General features: G+C 37.3%; 1 protein-coding gene across 5 annotated transcripts in view; it reads left to right on the plus strand.

Annotated features, from left to right (window-relative positions):
• Window positions 1-24,392, plus strand: part of LRRC4C (leucine rich repeat containing 4C) — a 1,189,416-nt gene that overhangs the window by 197,958 nt on the left and 967,066 nt on the right. The gene's annotated exons all lie outside the window — the stretch shown is intronic.

The raw sequence follows: 24,392 nt of genomic DNA on the forward strand, positions 1-24,392 counted from the left end.
CAAAAAAAGAAAAAAAGGAATTGGTGTAATTACAAAAAATGTATTCCAGAGGATTTCTTGGCAGACTGTAAAAATAGAGCTGTTTGTAGCAATAGGTTTTACAAAACAATCATATTGGGCCCTTTACATCTATTGGTGGTATATGCAACAGCCCAGCAATGAAGATTCTTCTTTTTGAATGAGCAAGTTGAGGTCTGAGAGACTGTCACTTGTCTAAGGACATAGAGCACATTTAAAAGTTACCTGCATTTTTTTTTTACACTTCCTCAAACTACCCTTCGAAAATAGTAGCAGAGAGGAAGAAATTCCAACAAACTTGTGGGCATCATGGCTTCCAGTAACAGGTCCCTTTCTGGTTTCCCATGCAGAACTGATAGTCATGTCCTATAAAAGAAACTTCTCAACATGTACTGCTAAATTACAGAGATTTTAGTGCAAGTCCTTTTCTTTCCCTCTCTTTTCTATTGTTCAGTGTTAAAGTACTATGTGCTAGCAGCTCGGTGCTACCCTTTTAAGTGCTGAAGGAAATGTAGAATGAAAGCCAAAAACAAAAGGAATTTTAGGTCTGGTCCAATTATTGCTGAGTGGATTAGCCTCTGAATTGTTTACTGGACTATTTATATATTGGTTTGTACAGTCCTTACACTATTGAGCAGGAATGGTAATCCACTTTCTTTCCCAGGAGGTGAAATTCTCCTTGAACTGACACAACATGCATACAATTCATATCATTCATTTTTCATTTGGTCATGCACTTGCCTAAATTAGATCATTATTAGGCACAGGGAAAACAAGAGAAAGGAGACTTGTTGCCTACAAGCCACACTGATAAGGAGGTTGATTTGGGGAACTAAAAGAAGGCAATCATTTGCATTTTGCCATGTGCAGCTTAAAGCAAGAGATTCAAATTACATTTAAGAGGATTTTAAAATCAAGATAAAGCTTTTTCTTATGCACCTGTGTCTCTAGTAATAAATCATGAGAGAACCAGTAGAATATTGAAAGGACACCTAATCACATTTCATTTTTATTTTTGTCTATTTTCCTCCCATTTCAATTGTTCTGTCACATTTATTCTTTGTGAATAATTAAAATAAATACAAGTTTCAAAAATTTCTATTTTTTCCTTTGAACAAATAACACCCCCCACCCTGAATAAAAGTGGGAAAGTGGGATTATATATTTTGTTGGATTTATTTTTATAATAATTGCTGATGTTGATGAGCTTTGTAATGGGTCCCTGCAAAGTACTGGATGTCAGCAAAGTTATAAAGTGTCAGGCATCCAAACCCTGTGTCAGAGGTTATTTGTCCTTGGCTAATTAAAATCAGCATGCATTTGATAATTTTCCCACATGTTAAGTTTATTTATATAATTTCAGTCTTCATTGTAGATCATGGTAGTGAATTCATAAGGATGAATTCACAAACTCTGTCCTAATGAAATAGTATTACTTTTGTTAGAGTTCACGAATAATAAACTTTATTATCATTTGTCTTAACTCTTTGTCCCAGCCACTCTGTGATGTAAAGTAACTAAAGCCATTGGAAAGTAATTGATTTTCTCACATATTGTACCTCCTACCCCAAACCTTGTAGAAGGTCAACCGTTGAAGAACATAACAATTAAAAAAAAAACATAAACAAAACAACATATGCCCGCTACATCTCTGCTTCTAGACACAATAATGCAATGCTGTTTTCAGGAAGGTTGGTGATGCCAGAGCCAGTAAGGAATTTTTGCAGAGTTCCCAGCTGAAATTGTAACTCACTGGGGATATATGAGTAAGAAGGTTGGCACATTTCTGTGAGCCAGGACACCCTAATCTAGATTCCAGGACGTTACTGAAAGGTTGAATGCCCTTCATGTTCCTTTATGCTGATGAAAAAATATAAAATTGCTATTTATTTTCTGACAACTAGCTTTTTCTCCTCTTTCTGTTTCTTTCCTTCCTTCCTCTTCTTTCTCTCAGTAAAGCGAGTAAATATCGTTGAAGTTGAGCTACAAATTGGTCAAATTGTGGCTTCATTTATTATTCCATGAATTTACACAAGGATTACTTATTTTCTTGTGCTTTGAAGGAAAAATTCTTCTTTTTAATTTTTTCAATGTTTATTCATTTTTGAGTGACAGAGTGCCGTCAGCACAGAGCCTGATTCGGGGCTCAAACTCACAAGCTGCGAGATCAGGACCTGAGCCTAAGCTGGATGCTCAACCAGACAGAGCCACCCAGGTGCCACAAGGGCAAATTTTTTAATTTGACTTGAAGGTTCCCTATCCAGTCTTGCTTCCTCTCTCCACCACTCAGCTCAGCTTTAGTTAGCTGGGTGTTCTCTGCTGCAGAGGGTGGTTTAAATATAGGTCTTACATCTTTCCTTTGCCAAGTAGTATTACATTGTATATATAAACCACATCTCCTTTATCCATTTAGCCATTGATGGACATTTAGGCTCTTTCCATAATTTGGCTATTGTTGAAAGTGCTGCTACAAACATTGGGGTACAAGTGCCCCTATGCATCAGCACTCCTGCATCCCTTGGGTAAATTACTAGCAGTGCTATTGCTGGGTCATAAGGTAGTTCTATTTTTAATTTTTTGAGGAACTCCACACTTTTTCAGAGCGGCTACACCAGTTGCATTCCCACCATCAGTGCAAGAGGGTTCCCGTGTTTCTACATCCTCGCCAGCACCTATAGTCTCCTGATTTGTTCATTTTAGCCACTCTGACCTGTGTGAGGTGGTATCTCAGTGTGGCTTTGATTTGTATTTTCCTGATGATGAGTGATGTTGAGCATCTTTTCATGTGTCTGTTGGTCATTTGCAGCAACTTGGATGGAACTGGAGGGTATTATGCTAAGTGAAATAAGTCAGTCAGTGAAGGACAGATACCCTATGTTTTCACTCATATGTGGATCTTGAGAAACTTTACAGAAGACCATGGGGGAAAGGAAGGGGAAAAATACAAACAGAGAGGGAGGGAGGCAGGCAAACCACAAGAGACTCTTAAATACAGAGAACAAACAGGGTGGAGGGGGTGGTGGAGAGGGAAAATGGATGATGGGCATGGAGGAGGGCACTTGTTGGGATGAGCACTGGGTGTTGTATGGAAGCCAATTTGACGATAAATTACATTAAACAAACTATGGGGCTTACAGGGAAGAAGATATAGGACAACATTTTAAACGATGCCCTATTCATTCTTCCTTGTAAGATATTTGGTCATATTTTGCTTATTCTGTCCATTAAAATTATGGAGCTTTACATTATGTCAGTCCTCCTATCAAAAACAGGGGAATGGTAAATGAAAAACAGAATTATGTCCTAACCTTCACAATATTTACTTGCTCTTTTACCTGATAGCTTGAGGAAAATAGACTACTACAGGAGAGAGCAGACTTGGTATTCTCATTCCTGTCTTGACACATGTCTGTGACCTTGAGCTTCCCACATTTGGGAAGTGAGATGTCATTTTACATCATCTCACTGTTCTCTTTTATAATAAAATTTGTGATCTTACGCCTCATATGTAGGAGCACATAAGTGTAAATTTGAATTTGTTGCCAATTCTAAAAATGTATCTGTCTTCTCTTTCCAATTAGACTGCAAACTCCTTGAGAGCAGAAGACAAAGCCTTAGAATAGCATAAAGCCCTTGTCCCTACCCCAAGCCCTACTGGGATGACTAGCCCAATTTCTGACACAAAGTAATATTTCTAGCTTGATTATTTCTCATCTGTATTCTCAGCTCAGGTACCATTCTTTCCAGTGTAGTGATATTATTCTATGGATTTTTCTTAACCTCTTACTAGAGATTGAACATGAGGATGTGGGTCTATATGTTCATGTTTTATGTATATGACTTTCTTCTTGTTCTATCTGAGAGCAGTATTTCTTGCCATTAATTTGTGTATATGAACAGTTTGAGCCATTTGACACCATCTATTAAATTGCAACTTGTCTTTGAAGGGCAATGTATATGTATCTGAAAATATTTGTTTTTAATTTTTCAAAAGTTTATTCATTGTTTAATTTACATCCAAGTTAGTGAGCACATGGTACAACAATGATTTCATGAGTAGATTCCTTAATGCCCCTTACTCATTTAGCTCATTCCCCCTCCCACAATCCCTCTTGCAAACCTGTGTTCTCTGTATTTAAGTTTTTTATGTTTTGTCCTCCTCCCAGTTTTTATATCATTTTTACTTCCCTTCCCTTATGTTAATCTGTTTTGTATCTTAAAGTCCTCATATGAGTGAAATCATGTGATACTTGTCTTTCTCTGATTAATTTCACTAAGAATAATATCCTCCAGTTCCATCCACGTAGTTGGAAATGGCAAGATTTCATTCGTTTTCATTGTCGAGTAATACTCCAGTGTGTGTGTGTGTGTGTGTGTGTGTGTGTGTGTGTGTGTGTGTGTATCATATCTTCTTTATCCATTCATCTGTCGATGGAAATTTGGGCACTTTCCATACTTTAGCTATTGTCAACACCACTGCTATAAACATTGGGGTATATGTACCCCTTCAAAATACCACACCTGTATCCCTTGGATAAATACCTTGTAGTGCAATTGCTGGGTCATAGGGTAGTTCTGTTTTTAGTTTTTTGAGGACCCTCCATACTGGTTCCAGAGTGGCTGCACCAGTTTGCATTCCAACCAGCAGTGCCAAAGAGATCCTCTTTCTCTGCATTCTCGCCAACATCTGTTGTTGCCTGAGTTGTTAATGTTAGCCGTTCTACAGGTGTGAGGTGGTATCTCATTGTGATTTTGATTTTTACTTCCCTCATGCTGTTGAGTATTTTTTCTTGTGGCTGTTCACCATCTGGGTGTCTTCTTTGGAGAAGTGTCTATTCATGTCTTTTGCCCATTTCTTCACTGGATTATTGTTTTTTGGGTGTTGAGTTTGAGAAGTTCTTTATAGATTTTGGATACTAACCCTTTATCTGATATGACATTTGCAAATATGTTGTCCCACTCCGTCAGTTGCCTTTTAGTTTTGCTGATTGTTTCCTTTGCTGTACAGAAGCTTTTTATTTTGATGAGGTCCCAATAGTTCACTTTTGCTTCTGTTTCCCTTGACTTCAGAGACATACTGAGTAAGAAGTTGTTGCGGCCCAGGTCAAAGAGGTTTTTGCCTGCTTTCTTCTCAAGGATTTTGATGGCTTCCTGTCTTACATTGAGGTCTTTCATCCATTTTGAGTTTATTTTTGGGTATGGTGTAAGAAAGTGATCCAGGTTCATTGTTTTGCATGTTGCTGTCCAGTTTTCCCAGGTCCATTTGCTGAAGAGACTGTGTTTATTTGGATATTCCTTCCTGCTTTGTCAAAGATTAGTTGGCCATACATTTGTGGGTTCATTTCTGGGTTCTCTATTCTGGTCCATTTATGTGACTGTCAGTTTTTGTGCCAGTAACATACTGTCTTGATGATTATAGCTTTGTAATGTCTTGATGTCCAGAAGTATGATGCTTCCAGCTTTGGTTTTCTTTTTCAAGATTGCTTTGGTTATTCAGGGTCTTTTCTTTTTCCATACAAATTTTAGGATTGTTTATCTCTGGGAAGAATGTTGGTGTTATTTTGATAGTTACTGTAGTGATTATGTGTATTACTTTGGGTAGTATTGACATTTTAACAATGTTTGTTCTTCCAATCCAGAAGGATGGAATATTTTTCCATTTTTTGTGTGTTTTTCAATTTCTTTCATAAGCTTTCTAGAGTCTGCAGTGTATAGATTTTTCACCTCTTTGGTTATGTTAATTTCTAGGTATTTTATGGCTTTTGATGCATTTGTAAATGGGATCAATTCCTTGATTTCTCTGTTACTTCATTATTGGTATATAGGAATACAACCAATTTCTGTGCATTGATGTTATATCCTGCCACTTTGCTGAATTCATGGGTCAGTTCTAGAAGTTTTTTGGTGGAATATTTTGGTATTTCCATACAGAGTATCATGTCATCTGCAAAGAGTGAAAGTTTGACTTCTTCCTAGCTGATTTGGAAGCCTTGTATTTCTTTGTGTTGTCTCATTGCTGAGGCTAAGGCTTCCAATATTATGCTGAATAACAGTGGCGAGAGTGGACATCCCTGTAATGTTCCTGACCTTACGAGACAAGCTCTCAGTTTTTCCCCATTGAGGATGATGTTAGCAGTGGGTCTTTCATATATGGCTTTTATGATCTAGAGGTACGATCTTTCTATTCCTACTTTCTTGAGGGTTTTTATCAAGAAAGGATGTTGTATTTTGTCAAATGCTTTCTCTGCATCTATTTAGAGGATCATGTGGTTCTTGTCCTTTTTTTTATTGATGTGATGTATCACATTGATGGTTTTGTGGATATTGAACCAGCCCTGCTTCCCAGGTATAAATCCCACTTGGTCGTGGGGAATAATTCTTTTTATGTATTATTGGATCTGGTTGGCTAGTATCTTGAGAGGATTTTTGTATCCATGTTCATGAGGGAAACTCATCTATTGTTATCCTTTTAGTGGGGTCTTTGTCTAGTTTTGGAATCAAGGTAATGCTGGCTTTATTGAAAGAGTTGGGAAGTTTTCCTTTCATTTCTTTTTTTTGGAACAGCTTCAAGAGAATAGTTATTAACTCTTCTTTAAATGTGTAGTAGAGTTCCCCTGTAAAGCCATCCAGCCCTGGACTCTTGTTTTGTTTGGAAGATTTTTGATTACTCATTCTATTTCTTTACTGGTTATGGGTCTGTTCAAATTTTATATTTCTTCCTGTTTCAGTTTTAGTAGTTTACATTTTCTAGGAATTTGTCCATTCCTTACAGGTTACCCATTTTATTAGTGTATAATTCCTCATAATACTCTCATTATTGTTGTATTTCTGCAGCATTGGTTGTGATCTGTCCTGTTTGATTCTTGATTTTATTTATTTGGGTCCTTTCATTTATCTTTTTGATCAATCTGGCTAGGGGTTTGTCAGTTTTGTTAATTCTTTCAAAGAACCAGCTCCTGGTTTCACTGATCTGTTCTTTTTTTGTTAGTTTGTTTGTTTCAATAGTATTAATTTCTGTTGTAATTTTATTATTTCTTGTCTTCTGCTGGTTTTGGTTTTATTTGCTGTTCTTTTTCCAGCTCTTTACGGTTTAAGGTTATGTTGTGTATCTGAGACCTTTCTTCCTTCTTTAAGAATGCCTGGATTGCTATATAATTCCCTCTTATGACTGCCTTTGCTGTGTCCCAGAGGTTTTGGGTTGTGGTGTTATCATTTTCATTGGCTTCCATGTACTTTTTAATTCCCTCTTTAATTTCTTGGTTAGCCCATTCATTCTTTTGTAGGATGGTCTTTAATGTCCAAGTATTTATTATCTTTCCAAATTTTTTCTTGTGGTTGATTTCGAGTTTCATAACGGTGTGGTCTGAAAATATGCACAATATTATCTCAATATTTTTGTATTTATTGAGCGTTGATTTGTGTCCTAGTATGATCTGTTCTGGAGAATGTTCCATGTTCCCTTGAGAAGAATATGTATTCTGCTGCTTTATGATGAAGTGTTCTGACTATATCTATTAAGTCCATCCAGTCCAGGGTGTCATTCTAAACCATTGTTTCCTTGTTGATTTTCTGTGTAGATGATCTGTGCATTGCTGTAAATGGGATGTTGAATATCCCTATTATTGTATTATTATCAATGAGTTTCTTTATGTTTATGATTAATTGATTTATATATTTAGGTCCCTCCACATTTGGCGTGTAAATGTTTACAATTTTTAGGTCTTCTTGGTGGATAGACCCCTTAATTATGATGTAATGCCCTTCTTCATCTCTTGTTACAGTCTTTATTTTAAAATCTAGATTGTCTGATATAAGTATGGCTACTCCAGCTTTCTTTTCGTGAGCATTAGCATGATAGATGATTCTCCATCCCTTTATTTTCAATCTGAAGGTGTCTGTAAGTTTAAAATAGGTCTTTTATAAGCAGCATAGAGATGGGTCTTGTTTTCTTATCCATTCTGTTAACCTATGTCTTTTGATTGGAGCATTTAGACCATTCACATTTAGAGTAGGTACTAAAAGATATGAATTTATTGCCAGTTTGTCGCCTGTAGAGTTGGAGTTTCTTCTAGTGTTCTCTGTTCCTTTTTTGTCTTTGTTGCTTTTGGTCTCTTGTTTTGTTTTGTTTCATTTTTCATCTTTTCTTCCCTCAGAGAGTTCACCTTAAAATTTCTTGCAGGGTTGGTTTCGTGGTCACGGACTCCTTTAAATTTTGTTTGTCTGGGACACTTTTTATCTTTCCTTCCATTTTGAATGATAGCCTTGCTGGGTAAAAAAATATTGGCTGCATATTTTTCTGATTCAGTGCATTGAATATATCCTGCCACTCCTTTCTGGTCTGCCAAGTTTCTGTGGACAGGTCTGCTGCAAACTTGATCTCTCTTCCCTTGTAGGTTAAGGACTGTTTTCCCCTTGCTGCTTTCATGATTCTTTCCTTGCCTGAGTATTTTTTGAATTTGACTATGGTATGCCTTGTTGGTGGTCAGTTTTTGTTGTATCTAATGGGAGTCCTCTGTGCCTCCTGGATCTTGATGTCTGTGTCTTTCCCCAGGTTAGGAAAGTTTTCCACTATGATTTGCTCATATAAATTTTCTACCCCCTTTTTCTCTCTTCCTCTTCTGGGACCCCTATGATTCTGATGTTATTCATTTTTAATGAGTCACTGAGTTCTCTAATTTTTATTTAATGCTTTTTTGCCCTAGTCTCCATCTTTTTTTGGCTTATTTATTCTCCATAAGTTTGTCCTCTGTATTGCTGGTTTGGTGCTCTACCTCATCCTGTCTTGCCTCCATGGCATCCTTCATAATTGCAGCTCAGTAATAACATTTCTGATTTCATCCTGACTAGCTTTTACTTCTTTTGTCTCTGCATAAAGGGACTGTAGTATATTTTCCACCCCAGATAGTATTCTTATTATTGTGATTCTAAATTCTGGTTCAGACATCTTACTTGTATCTGAGTTGGTTAAGTCCCTGGCTATCATTTCTTCCTGTTCTTTCTTTTGTGGTGAATTCCTTCATTTCATCATTTTGGAGGAAGAAAAGGAATGAATCAAGTAAAAAAAAAAGTTAAAATTAAATTAATAACAGTATAAAGAAATCACATAAAGGATGCTAGATCCTAGATGTGTTTTGGTCTTGTTGTTGAAATAAGCTTGATAGATTAGAGGGAAAAAAAGGGGAAAGATAAGAAAGGAAAAAAAGATAAAAGAAAAAAAGGAAAATGTTTAGAAATATGAAAAAAATGAATACTATAAAATAGAATAACGTAAAATTATGAAAGTAAAATAGAACTTAAAAAATTGGTAAAAAAGTAAATAGTATATTAGAAAATATTAAAGAAAAATCTTTTTAATAGTTTTTTTCTCTTTCTGTATTCAAGAATAAGAAAAGAAAAAAAATTGAATAAAAGGACCAGCAAACAGCATAAAGTACAATTGAAATTACATCTGGTTTCCCCTAGAGGTCAAGCTATGAAGTACTTTATAGTCTATAAACTAAATAGGCAGAGAGACCTGCATTTGCCAAACTGCTGTTGGCCTAGTTGTGCAGGGTTTAGTGTAACGGCTCCATTCTCCACTAGATGCTGCTGCTTAACTTTCTGGGGTGTATTGTGATGGCGCTTGTAGGTGTGTATGCGCATGCGTGGGAGGGGTGACAATGGCATCACCCAGCTACCCAGTCTCTAGTATCAGAAGTCTGTGCTATCCCAGACTGGCAAGAAAGCACCCCTTCCTTGTCTTTAGCTTCCATCCACTCCCCACTTGTATACTGGCTGTGACCAAGCTGTCAGGCTGCCAGGCATTACCTCCCTCCTGAGTTTTACCTTAGATGCAGCTGTGTTTCCCAGCCTGACTATGAGTGACTCTGAGTAACTATGGCTTTTACCCGCTCAGACCTTCTGGAGGAGGTTCTCACCGAGCAACGGCCGGGTGCCGGCCATACCAAGGAACGTTTGCAGGACCATGCTGCCTTCGAAGCCCAGAGACTGAGGCTGGATGTCAGCCCATCCCAGAAAAAGTTCATACGATCTTGTAGCAGCAGCATTTCAGGATTTATTGAAAATCACAACACACATGTGGTACGAGGCTTCTGCCTTAATATCTTTGTTCCAGTACCAGCCAATGTGGTTGTTCTTCAGGGTTCACTGGGACCTTTGCCTGTGGAGTGGCCATATAGCCTCTACCAAATGTCCTCTCAGCAGGGGAACCTCTTCTTCCCGTGTGGCCCGAGGACCCCTTGTACCTTGCTCTCTGCTCCTGGGGATTCGCCCTTCCCAACAGAGCACCACTGGATATCAAGCTGCAGGGTTACAGATTGCACTCCCCTTGTTTATAGAGTCTTAGTGGAATTTAAACTCTCCCCTTTCTCACTCTTTTATTCAGTCCCTGCTGCTATTCCTACTTTTCCACTTTCTCTACAGCTCCTTTTTTTGGGGGGAGGGGGTGATTTTCTTGTACTCTTCCCCAGTCTCTGTCCTCTCCGTAACCAGAAACATCTCCCTGCTCTCCACAGCTTCTCTCTCTTTCCCAGTTCACCTCTCTGCACAGTGTACCTGCTGAGTTCTGTTCAGGTTGTGCAGTTTGTTGTGTTAATCCTCAGATCAGTTTTATAGGTGTGCAGGGTGGTTTTGTGTTGATCTGGGTATATTTCAGGGATGAGAGACAAAAAAAACTTCCTCCGTGTTCTGCTATCTTGGCCCTCTCCCTATTTGTTTTTAATTTTCAATTGAAGTATAAAATTTATATAAAATGCCTTGTTTTTTCAAATACGGTTAATAGTGATTTAACACTTCTATGCAGTACAAAGTTATCTCCATGATAAGCGTAGTTATTGTCTGTCATCAAAGGTATTATATTACCATATTCCCATGCTGTACATTGCATTCCTAATGACTTATTTATTTTGTAACTAAAAGTTTATACCTCTTAATCCCCTATTTTTCCCACCCCCTAAGTCTTTCCTCCTCAGGTAACAAGCAGTTAGGATCCTGTATCTATGAGTCTGTTTCTGTTTTGTTTGCTCATTTGTTTTGCATTTTCAATTCCACATATAAATGGAATCATATAGTCTTTGCCCTTCTCTTTCTGTCTCTTCTCTTTCTCTTAGAAAGCCTAATACTCTCTAGGTTTATCCATGTTGTCACATATGATAAGATCTTATTCTTTTTTATTGGTGAGTAATATCCCATTGTGTGTGATCGCACATGCACACATTGTTACATATTCTTTTAGCATTTATTGATGGATACTTAGGTTGCTTCTATATCTTGGCTATAGTTAGCAATGCTGCAGTGAACATAGGGGTGCATATATCTCTTCAAATTGGTGTTTTAATGAAACTAGAAACACTTTTCTATATTTATAGTATTATACTTTTCATTAAATATAATTATCACATAGGTAGATTCTGATTGATAGAGAAAATTACATGAAGCTTATGTACATCACACTTTCTAATCCCTAAGCTCATTTGATACATGCTAACCTTAAGTCTGCCTCCCTGGTTTGTTTCATGTCTTCACCCTTCTATTCAATCATTTTTGTACACATTGATCTAGTCATCCAGCTGTTCACTCACTCATACATGCATTCAACATTTATTGAGTCCCTACTATGTTTTAGACACTGTGTTTGGTCTCAATCAATAAGTGCTTTTGGGGCGCCTCGGTGGCTGAATCATTTGAGTGTCCAACTCTTGATTTCAGCTCAGGTCATGATCCCATGGTCTTGGGATTCAGCCCCACATCAGGCTCCATGCTTAGCGTGGAAACTGCTTAAGATTCTCTCTCTCTCTCTCTCTCTCTCTCTCTCTCTCTCTCTCTCTCTCTCTCTCTTCTTTCTCTTTTACTCTCCCTCTGCCCCTCTTCCCTGCTCATACTCTCTTGCTCTAAAATAAAAAATAAAATAAAATAAAATAAGTACTTTTAAGTACTCTTTGAGCAAATGGTTGACTGTTACCAGAATGGACAATCTTCTATGATTCACCTACCCCCAGACCCTAGGCATCTCCTTTTCCATGTATTTAAGCTTCCTTCCTCTCCACATGCTAGCAGAGAATAATTATTTTAACAATTCCAGAATAATAAAAAGGCCCAAGCCAAGAAGTGTTTTGCTTTGTTTTTTTTTTGATTATACAACTTTATACAACTTTATATAAAACACACTCTTAATGCAGCTCCAAAGAGGGGTTCTACTCTAGCTAATATCATACTTTGTTCTCAGAACAGGAATATTGCATTTTTTGCCTGGTTTTATTGGGACGGTCCGCACTCATTCACATTTCATCATTCACATTTCATCAACTGTAGATGTGATTTTATACTGATGAACGTATAGATACTAATTCATTCATAAGTACTTTTTGAAACAAAGAATTAACAATAAATGCTGATGTGAAAGGGCATGTTTACTCCCAAGAGTTTAGGTGTCCCTTGCTCTGTAAAACATATTTTCAAACCAGACAGTTTTGATGAGTCAACTTCACTTCTGCCATACCTGATGTTTGAAACTTTATGTGGAGGTGAGGAATTGAAATCTGCTGACCTCTTAAGATGTTACTTTCTGTGTGACCAAAACAAATGGGAAGTTTATTTTTTTAATCTAGGCAGTTCATTAGGAAGCATTTTTAAAACCTGACACTAAGGGGGCACCTGGGTGGCTCAGTCGGTTAAGCGTCCGACTTCAGCTCAGGTCACGATCTCACGGTCCGTGAGTTCGAGCCCCACGTCGTGCTCTGGGCTGATGTCTCAGAGCCTGGATCCTGCTTCCGATTCTGTGTCTCCCTCTCTCTCTAGAGCCCCTCCCCCGTTCATGCTCTGTCTCTCTCTGTCCCAAAAATAAATAAACGTTAAAATTTTTTTTTAAATAAAACCTGACACTAAGAGACAGTGCAATATGTTAAGATAATGTGATGTAAAGGTAATTGAACAAGAAGGATGCGTGATAGAATACCATGCCATATTTTCCCCAAAGAAAACACTTAATATTCTCAGGCTCAGAAGTGAGCCCTGGGCTCTGTCACTAAGTTCCTCCAAGAGCCACATTTCTAGGAAGGCTTTTACCTCCTATGTCATTCTTGCTATGACACATTATGCGTGTGTGCACAGAGACTGTTACTTATAAAACATTTTAAGAAAACCTATATTGGGGTGCCTGGGTGGCATCTGGCTTCTGCTCAGGTCATGATCTCGTGGTTCATGAGTTCAAGCCCCGCGTCAGGATCTGTGCTGACGGTTCAGAGCCTGGAGCCTGCTATGGATTCTGTGTCTCCCTCTTTCTATGCCCATCCTCTGCTCACACCGTCTCTCCCTGTCTCTCAAAACTAAATAAACATTAAAAGTTAAAAAAAAAAATAAAACCTGTATTATATATTTTGAATCAAATAGACAACTGGGCAAAACCTGTTTGAATATGTTAAGTAAAATAATAATAACAATAAGAATTTGCTTTGCTTAATTTGAAGCACAGACCATGCATTGTCTTGAATATACTGATTGTTGCATCATCTTGGCTTCATGTAGAAGAATCTACAATGATTTAGAAGATGAAAATGTGCCAATGCAGAGCTGCAAGAAAGGGAAGACCTGAATTTTGCTCAACTCATCATTTTAGGGTATAGAGGCATTCATTATTTAGAATGTATTCAACACCACTATGTCTCTAAATTTTTTCCAATCATTATGCATGTTCATAATTTATAGTAATGGTCAGAATTTTTTTCTTCCGTAGTGCTGGATAATAAATATATGAGACTCTGCCAGCCATATGGTCTCTATTGCAGCTATTCAGCTCTGCAGTTGCACTGTGTAAGCAGCCATAGAATTATATAAATAAGTGGCTGTGATGTGTCCCTAGATAACTTTTTTTTTAATAAGTAAAGCAGACTGACATATTGGGCCAGCTTGCTGTAGCTTGCCAACGCTGGTGTTAGAAGATCAAATAGTTATTATAAAAGCCCTAAGATTCTGTCTTTCACTTATTTAAGGTCGTTTCAAAAAAATTAATATTTATTTTTTGAGGGAGAGAGAGACAGAGCATGAGTGGGGGAGGGGCAGTGAGAGAGAGAGAGAGAGAGAGAGAGACAGAGACAGAGACAGAGAGAGACAGACAGAAGCCAAAGCAGGTTCCAGGCTCCAAGTTATCAGCACAAAACCTAATGTTGGGCTCCAACTCAAGAACCATGAGATCAGGACCTGAAGCAAAGTCAGACACTTAACTGACTGAGCTACTCAGGAGCCCCTTTAAGTATCATTTTTTAAAACTTACCTCTGTATTTTGAAATAACCTGCTTATAGTCTAAGTTTTTATCTTTAATTTTTAGGCCTCTTCTATTGACTTCTCTTTTGGGACTTCCTGTACCCACCCCTGATATGCACACTTCCATTCCTCCAGTTTTGTTTTACTCTCATTTTAGCAAGATCTAGGTTTGTTTCACATCCTTTTGGTTTGTAGATGCTGTTAATAGCTAAAATGTGTTGACTCTTGCCTCAACTCTTGCTCTTTCTTTTGGGAGTCTTGAACATCAACCTCTTTATCTCTTTTTTCATGAGTTCATCAGAGTCCCTCAGAGAACACTCTCTGTCTTCTCTTTGGGGGATTTATGTCTGGTTACTAGAATTCCAGGAATAGACCCATAATCCCATAAACCCCAGTTTTCCTGGGAGATGTATACTTTATACTTTGGTCCAAAATAAATAATCGTGAATAAGTACCCCCTTTTCTTTCTCATAAGTGTCCTGGGTGGGTGGTAAACTATAAGGTCACTCTCTCTGGGAGTCAAGTGGAAGAAAGTTGGCGGATCTCAACACTGAGTTCATTCAACTTTGAACTCCCTTCACACATCACATTTTCCAAGCCATTAAACACAGTTAACTGAGTCCCTCAGTCTCCAGTTTGGTCCTCCAGTACCAACTGTGACTGGTATCTCCCAGTGCAGAGACTCTCTCTTTCTGCTGGTAGAATAGTAGATACCCAGTCTTTTGCTTGTGAAGGGAAAGGACAGGTGCTAGGCTGTGATGACAAAAGGAGGATCTAACAGCATTTCCCACAGACTTTGAATTCATTGTCCTGGTTTTATTCACTGCATTCAGACTTTGAGGCATCTGGACCGCAGGGAGTTCTGTGGTGTCAGTCAGTTGTCAATGATCCCTACCTCTTCTGCCAGTGTGGTGTTCAGCCTTTCAGTCTTCTCGTCAATTACCATGTGTCTCTCTGCTCTCTAGCTTCCTAGATTCCTAATTGTTTTTATTACATCCTGTTCCCTTTTTCTTTGTGACTTATTGCCTTTTAAAAAAGAAAAGTATGTATATCATACTGTCCTTAATAGTGCTCATGGAGGATTTGGGGAAGAAGCAGAGGATTAATGCCTGCACTCTACCCAGCAGACTTAACTGGAAAATCATACAATTGCTCTCTCTGTAGCTTACTGCTTGTCTCTCATCTTCATGAGTGAAAGGAGATGATCATCATTCCCTCTCCTTATGTTTATTTCCAAAAAGACATTTTCAGTTCCCCTCCTGTCTGCTGTTTCAAATGACCCAGTTCCTTAAACTTCTTTCACACATAGTATTTTCCAAGCCATTTGTTACTCTTATGAAGTTTTCTGAGTTCTCCTGAGTTTCTAAGTTGTTATATCTAGAAAAAGGCAGGGTCCCTTTGCATTATGTATTTTAGGGGAGGAGAAAAATCTAAGAAAGTTACAGGACAACAGTTAATGGTAGATGAACGACCACCAACTGGAAGGCGTCATATTCCCCAATTAATACATGATAAAACTGCTCTCTGGGGGAGGGGGGTACAAAATTTGCCCAAGCTTACATAACACTGGAGGACTAAGCCTGGGGTTTGAGCCCAGGTGTATTAGTTTTACATATCAAAGTATCCAGTTATTTTACTGCACCATTGGATTCTACTATTGGTAGATTGCATGTTAATAAAGGAAGATAATGTAACTTTTAGAGGCCTGTAGGTTCATAATGGAATAACATTTGATCATTTAAAAAACATATATATTTGTGGGGCACCTGGTGGCTCAGTTGGTTAGGTGTCTGACTTTGGCTCATGTCATGATCTCCCAGTCCGTGAGTTTGAGCCCCGCATAAGGCTCTTTGCTGTCAGCCCAGAGCCCACTTCAGATCCTCTGTCCCTCTTTCTTTCTGCCCCTCCCCTGCTTGTGGTCTCTTTAAAAATAAATAAGCATTAAAAAAAAGCATATGTATTCTTTATCCTATTTGAATTTTTAAAAACACCGTGAAACAGGAGACTTAGTACACTATGTAAGAAGAAAAGTGAACTTTACAGATGGGTGAATAATTCAAGACTACACAGTAAGTTTTAAAGACCAGTCTGGTACCCAGGTTGTTTGACTAGCACCCTGAAGACATTTTGCTAATCTCAAAACAGGCTATACCTCATAAATCATAAAATATGTCCAGTGTGGTATATAATAGAATGATGTATTTTAGACAGTCTGGACTGCACTTGGGCATACATGGGTAACCAACACTTTCCTCTTATATATCCCAGACTGTCAGACATAAGATATAAAATTTGAAGGGAAAAATAAATTAATCCAGTTATTCCTTAAGTCAAGGTTTCAGATAGAATTATTTAGCAAACGACATCTGGCAATAAGAATGAATTAGTCTATCTACATGTTTCTAATATCTTCAGGGAAGTAAACACTATGAGAATAACGTAATTGCTAGATAGGTAAACAACACAGCTATGCCTGTCAGGAAATAACAAAAGTTAAGTTTCATGTACTGGTGTTTTTTTATTGAGAAAAATGATACAGATATTATTACAGATAAAAATAATTCTAGTAAGAAGAGAGGTTTGGAAATGATGTGTATATGGGAAAGGTAAGATGGATTTGTGGGCAACAAAGCGTCTCTGAACTATGTCTACTTGAGAAATGAGAACTACTCATACTTTCAAGATTCTTTTCATATAAACTTTCAATACCCTCAACATAATCAGTTGTTTCCCACTGGTTGATATTGTGCTCAGTATATGATGGGGAGATTACAGAGGCTATATCTCACTACTGTGGATGCTTTTTAGAAAATGAATTGCTTTAGTTTCACTTCTCTCTATATAAATGGTGAGCTTGCAAGTTGTGGACCATACTGTTTTATTTACAACTCCCAGGAAATGGGTGATATGTTAATTTTTAGGTGATTTGCACTAGAAGCAATGGGGATATTTGTAATACAGCCAGTCTCAATACAACTCAGTTCAATGTGGCAAAGACAGACTAAGGCTAGCATCAGGGCATCCTAATTTCGTGTCTAGTATATGCCATATTTCATTATGTTGACAGGCAAACTTGAAAGTTGTTGGCCATTACTTAAAACTTGTTTTATTAAATCACAGTGAAGTTAGTTGATTTTTATGTCAATTATATTGTTACTTTTTTTTTTTACTTCATTCAATTTAGTCAACATTTGCTGAGCTTCTTGTTTATATACCGAATATTTTATAGTTGGGCCATAAAAAGTTCTTGCCTTCCATGGTTATATGTTCTAGCAGGTTTGATATTATAGGTGAATGTAATAAAAATGTTTCAAGTAGAATAAGATAAGAGATTAGTTTAAGATGTATCAGAACATACTCTTCATTTGCTTTCCTCATGTCACTAGATAATACAGATATTAAAATAGTTAAAGCTATATCAGACCTTGTTTATTCACCTTTTGGCCCACCCTATCCAAGAAAGAAGGATGAATGACAAATAAACAGGACTCCCAAGTTCTGAAAGATCTCTGGAGTCTGACATATCACAGTGTCTCCTGCTATTGCAGATGTAATAGGCCTTTTTCATCCCCATTCCCACAGGTATATTATTAACTTATCCTAGAGTATTTTTTTAGGAAAATACATTGATTTTTCAAATGCTTAATTACATCTTAAATAATTGCCTGTGACAGCAAGGATCTGTATATTCAGGTTAAAGTTACCACCAAAATTTAGACATCTTATTTCAGGATTATGGACTGAAATCTGCATTTGTTGTTCATTTTTAGTTACTGACTGCTATTTTGTTTAGTTCACCATTCAGTCTTTCCTGACTTATCCAGACATTTTGTTTTATAACTATATATTCTAACCTAGCCCATAAGCCTTCCCCTTCTTTTTCCAAATATTACAATTTTTTAACCACACAAACCAAACTTCAGGTTGGTTTATTGATAGAAGAAAGGAAATTCATACTTGTAGCATACTTCCCACAGGGCAGGTCTTGACTAGCTAATTTCATCGGGGGAGAAATCAGTAAAGTTTCAAGGAGAAGGTGAAAGCTGAGATGGGCACAGGGAGGTGTGAAGAGCAAATATTCTGCTATAAGCAAAGTTCAGGGATTCAGCAGCAGAAAGACATTTGGAAATAGTGTTTACTACATGTGTACAATGTCTTCTTCTTGTCTCCCCAGATCCATTCTCCACCTTTTGGCTTCTGTGCCCTCTGGCATTTTGTTGGTTTTTCCCAGTATAGAGCCCCATTAACAGGAAAAAGGAGAGGAGGAGAGCAAGATAAGGATAAACTAGTGCTCATCAAATTATAGAATTGTTTTTGTGTTCTACAAACCGACTTAAGATAACTAGTGTTCTATGGGGCACCTGGGTGGCTCAGTCAGTTGAGCATCCGACTTCAGCTCAGGAAGTCGGCTGGAGCCCCTTGTGGGCTCTGTGCTGACAGCTTGGAGCCTGGAGCCTGCTTTGGATTCTGTGTCTCCTCCTCTCTCTGCACCGCCACCCCTCCACCCCCCATGCTCATGCTCTGTCTCTCTCTGTCTCTGAATAATAAATAAATGTTAAAAACAAAGATAACTAGTGTTCTTCTGTTATCAGCCTAGATATTGAACGATACTATGTGGCTTACCTATATCTGGCTACATCTTTGTTAACAGTTCCTTTATTAAATACTCCACTAATTTACCTCTGATGTCTATTTCCTGTGGGAAATGTGATTGAGTCTCATCATCATGGAGACTCTGCAACTGGAACTTCATTTTGTTGCTAACCACCACTCCAGTATTTTACTGATATCTTTATCTTTTTTCAAATTCTGTATATTTCTCATTTCGTTTCTCCTTATGTCCCTACTGAATGATTGCACTTTGTTATACATACACTATTTCATTCTTTGATTTTTGGGGGGTTTGTTGGTTGTTTGAGCTGACTTTGAAAACTCCATGCTCATCAGGGCTATTCTCACAGCTCCGCCAATGTAAGAACAAGCCCTAAACACATCATGGGTGTTCATAGTTGCTGGGAAGTTTGATATTTAGTGATGACTGTCCCTTGTACATTGGTTTCCACCTCTATCTCAATGTTTGAATAATCTATACCTCTATTCAGCTTCTTAATGGAAAGCTTAAGATGCCAATAACCCATGTAATTTTGAAATTTTTTGGTGTAATGAAGACTGAGTTTTATATATATGTATATATATATTACATTACACCAAAATATATATATGTATATATATATTACATTACACCAAAATATATATGTATATATACATATACATACATATATACATATATGTATACATATATGTACATATACATATATGTATACATACATATATATATATATATATATATATATATATATATATATATATATATATACTGTTTCCACTAACTAGCTGAACTATTAGAAGTCAACTTTATACTTTAATTTGTTGATTTATTGCATAAAGAAGTTGTCTCTTCTGGAAAATGTTGTGGTCTGTAAGGTTAAATTGTGGTGGATTTTCAGGGTGATCTAAACAGACTTTCACCAGTTCCTCTCATTTGAAAACAACACTTGCCAGTATGAGAGTTTATTTTATTTAGATTCCAGTCAGTTAACATACAGTGCAATATTAGTTTCAGCAATGGAATTCAGTGATTCATCACATCCATACAACACCTGTTTTTCGTCACAAGTGCACTCCTTAATCCCTATCATCTGTGTAACCCATCTCTCCCCCCCCCCCACTCACCTCCAGCAGCCCTCAGTTCTCTATAGTTACGAGTCTGTTTCTGGTTTGACTCTTTCCCCCTTGCTCCTCCCCTCCATGTTCATCTGTTTTGTTTCTTAAATTCCATATATGAGTGAAATCATGTGGTATTTGTGTTTCTCTGACTTATTTTGCTTAGCATAATACTCTCTAGCTCTATCCTAATCCAATTAAAAACGAGCAGAAGATATGAACAGATATTTCTCCTAAGAAGTCATCCAAATGGCTGACACATGAAAATCAATATCACTCACCATCAGGGAAATACAAATTAAAACTACAATGAGGAAATATAAATTAAAACTACTACTTCACACCTGTCAGAATGGCTAAAATTAACAACACTGGGAACAACAGGTGTTGGCAAGGATTCAGAGAAAGAGGAACCCTCTTACAAGTTGGTGTGAATGCCAACTGGTGCAGCCACTCTGGAGAGCAGTATGGAGTTTCCTCAAAAAATTAAGCAAAAGTCAAAAACTGTGATCCAGCAGTCAGACTACTAGATATTTACCCAAAGATTAACAAAACCACTGCTTCTAACCCACACAAGCACCCTGGTGTTTATAGCAGCATCACCAACAAGAGCCAAATTATGAAAAGAGAAGCTGTTATTTTTTAATGTTAATCAAATATTTCTATATTGTCAGGAATTTAATGAGCCTCATTTCTACTTATGGATTAATTTGCATGGGTAAATTCTGATTCTGGTATTAATACCATTCTCTGATTTGTATTAATCTTTGGGTTTGCTGAATTCATTTTCCTTTTTTTTTTTTTTTTTTTGGATTTCTAATTCAATTCAACAGAACAGATGGGGCCTTATATAATGTGGTGGGTCTTGATGCCACTTGATGTTTGGAATGGTTGACTAAACAATGCAATTAGTATTTAATCTACCCACACTGGTGGTAGAATGGAGTAACTGATTGGTTTACTGATTTGGATAGAGTTTGATAGAGTAAAAACAATAGTGTGTTACTTTCCCTAGGGTGGGAGCCTGCTGGGTGAGACTTGCTCATTTTCCTAGATTGATTGATTGATTGATTACTCTGTATGTAGTATTTAGTTATGTTTTCACCCAGATGACTGAGCTATGCAGGAGTGTTGGCAATAAGACTGTGTTCCTGTGTAAGGTGAAAATAGTTTGGATAAAGAAACAAACATATAGGAGCCAACCTTTTTAAAAATCAAGCCACTTTTTACTAACCTACTATTTGGAATTTCTTATTTTAAGCTATATTTTATCAAGTTCAGAGCATTAGACTTTTAAGTTTCTCCCCTGCTCCTTGTTACCAATACTCCAAAAGGCTGCTTCCTTTTTTCCCCTAAAATCAGCCTTCAATTTGGTATCATTGATGTTATCAAGCTACTCTGCTTCTTTAAGCAGAGAAAGAAATTATATTGACTACCTGTAGTCAGGTTGCTAATGTCAACTGATTGCTTGGAATGACCCAGTCTATACCTAATTAGTAACACACTGGGCTCGAACAGGGCTGTTGAGTCTGTGTTCTAGAATTCTCTTTCACCATACCTGTGGGTTTTCAAGGTTATCGGGAGCAGTGAAGAAATACCAATGGGGAGGGAAAAAAATAGCTGCTGAGCTCCTAATACTCTCTTTTACAATCTCACATTTGGCTAAAACAACAATTTTGCCTGCTATGTGATGTGCTGCCTGGCACAAAAAGATGAATACAGAAAAGGATCCAAGAGATTAAAAGGTCAATGGATTATCCATTAAGCAATCAAGTCTCAATATACCTCAATTTGTCTAGGTCATGATTTATTGTCTGGGATAAATGGACCAAGATCTGTTAGTTTCCCCCCGGGACTATTCTGTTTCAAATTGCTACTACAGCCATTTCTTTGAGCCCTGGTCACTATTATGTAGCTTTTGACTAGTTGACAGTATTTTAAAATTACTTTTAAGTACCACCCAGCTCAGATTATTTTAGCTGATAAGGGCACAAAGCTTTTTGAAGGTCAAAGGCAAATAACTAAGGGCATTTAATTCAGTAAACAAGGGAAGGTCTTTCTATATTGTGTTCCAGGCACATGGCAGGTGTCCAGATAGCCTGTTCATTGGAACACTGTTGGGAAGAAAAGACCAAGCTTTGCTGAACTTGTAGGGAATGGTATGGTGTGTTAATTTGCCTCTGATTTGCATATTTAGTTTCTAATGGGTTAATTCTGCCCCAGCAACAAACTCAGGAAAATAAGCAGTTTCCTGTGCATACTAAGCACAAAGTAGCTTTACTCCACCTGTTTTAACATTCTGAAATGTTCCCAGGCTCAGATGCACTACAACCTTGGTTTTTCACTTGAAGAATGAGGAGCATGATACATTCAGTTTCTTGGTACATTTTATTTGGCAGCTTTGGATGATAAAAGCTTTATCGATAACCAACAGTATGCTGGGGCAAAGCCAGAATGGTTAAACGCAATTCTAGGGAAAAAGGCCTGGCCATTCCCAAAGAGCTTGCATTTTGAGGAAAATTCTATGCCATGGAGCATGTGGAATTGTCTGTGTTTTCTCCGGCAGGTTTCAGTCCTGGCTGTTTGAAACAGCCAGTCTCCAGAATTCTAAGGCATTCTTTCTTAGGAATAGACGGTCTTACAGTAAAGAGAGGATTAAAAATGATGAATTATAGATTCTGTTAACTATTTACCATGTATGCTTGTAACTATCAGTTCCTGCTTTTATCTCAGTAGACACTGAGTGGCTACTTACACAAATTTCTACAGGGAAATATTATCTACTTGGGTGGCTCAGAGCACAACACATGAACTATGATTTGTCACTGGAGCAATTCTGACTCTTGGGTAAATCACAGAGGATCCACTTCTTTTTAGATGAAGGATCCATTTCATTCAGGTTTGGCTGTTGCATTTACATTTGCCAAGTTTTTAAGTGACCTGAGCTACGTAGTATTTTAAAACTGTGAAACCTTTTACCCCTTACAAAAAGTCAAACTCAGGTCTGGCCAATGTAGGTATATCAGTTATTCCCAGATTTGGAAAATGGAAGAATTGGGGATAGTTATGGATTTATTGTAAAGTGATTCTTCCTTTTATGTACAAACGAGGTATTACATACCACTTAAGTAACATGCTTCCAATGCATTTCATTTCATTTCATTTATTTTTCATATACATGAAAATGTTATCACAATGCATAAAATATTACCATAAAGCATAAATAAATTCATAGTATCTTCATCTCACTAAATATTTTTTGCAATAAAAGGATATTGGGGAGTATTTTATGAGGTTGCAGGGTTTTGTTTTTTGTTTTTTTTTTAGATACCATGGACACTATGTGGTCCTTTCCTTATAGAAACAAATTAAAATGATAGTTAAAATTCAGCAGTTAGTATAAGAGTTGAGGTTGGTTACATGATCATTTCTAGTATCTCACATAGAAAGAATTTAGGAACGTTAAATTTACTTTGTGGCTGGTTATCTGCGGAGTGTTTTTTCTGGGATGGTAGATAATTGTTCTAAACCTGTCTGCTAACATTATTCTTTTGCTTCTTCTGGGGTGCAGAGTTGTATATTTCTCCAAAAATTTGAACAAATTTCTGTTTCACAGACATCTTGTGAGATGGTAGAATCAGAATCATGAAATTTTGATGAAGGAGATATTAATAATTTTGGAGCTTAACCTTTTCATGTTATTGATTTGTACCAGTGATGTTGGCCAGGGACGTGACAATATTTGCTCAGTGCTGTATATCATAGTGGAGCTGGGGCAAGACTCAGCCCTGTTTATTCCTTTGTCAAGACTTATATACTATTATCACATTTGTTCATGGAAGATGAAATGCAGATTAGCAGAAATGATTCTAGGAAAACATGTGATAACTCTACAACACTGCCAGACTCACAATTTGGGTAAACGTGAACTTCTATAAATTCACACGTATATGTTTAAATACTTCCAATTAACTCAAGGTGACAGGAGCTACTTGGAGAGGTTTGCTCAATAAAAATTGAAATTTTAGTAGAACAGATAATTAAAGGAAATAGAAAGAAACCAGCTAAGAGATTTCTGTGGTCCCTTGCCTTGATTTTAATGATCACAATGTATCTCACAGCCATCCAGCAATTTGATATTTTACTTCCTGAGGAATTAGAAAGCTAAAAATGGTGGCAGTGGAAATACTCATATTTGTTTCTTTGGATCTTTGAAAGCTGGTCTCCAGTTGGGACTAGTGTTCTTAGAAAATTTACAAGATTCTTTTGAGGAATAGGCACGTAGGTGATAGCCTTCACTGCTTTTGTCCAAAAGACCATTCAAAAGACCATTTTGGTGGATTCAGAATTTATTAGATGAGGCAATTTTTGTGGCTTTTTAGACTTCAATTAA

Source organism: Acinonyx jubatus, chromosome D1, assembly GCF_027475565.1.
Source record: "Acinonyx jubatus isolate Ajub_Pintada_27869175 chromosome D1, VMU_Ajub_asm_v1.0, whole genome shotgun sequence".
NCBI lineage: Eukaryota > Metazoa > Chordata > Mammalia > Carnivora > Felidae > Acinonyx > Acinonyx jubatus.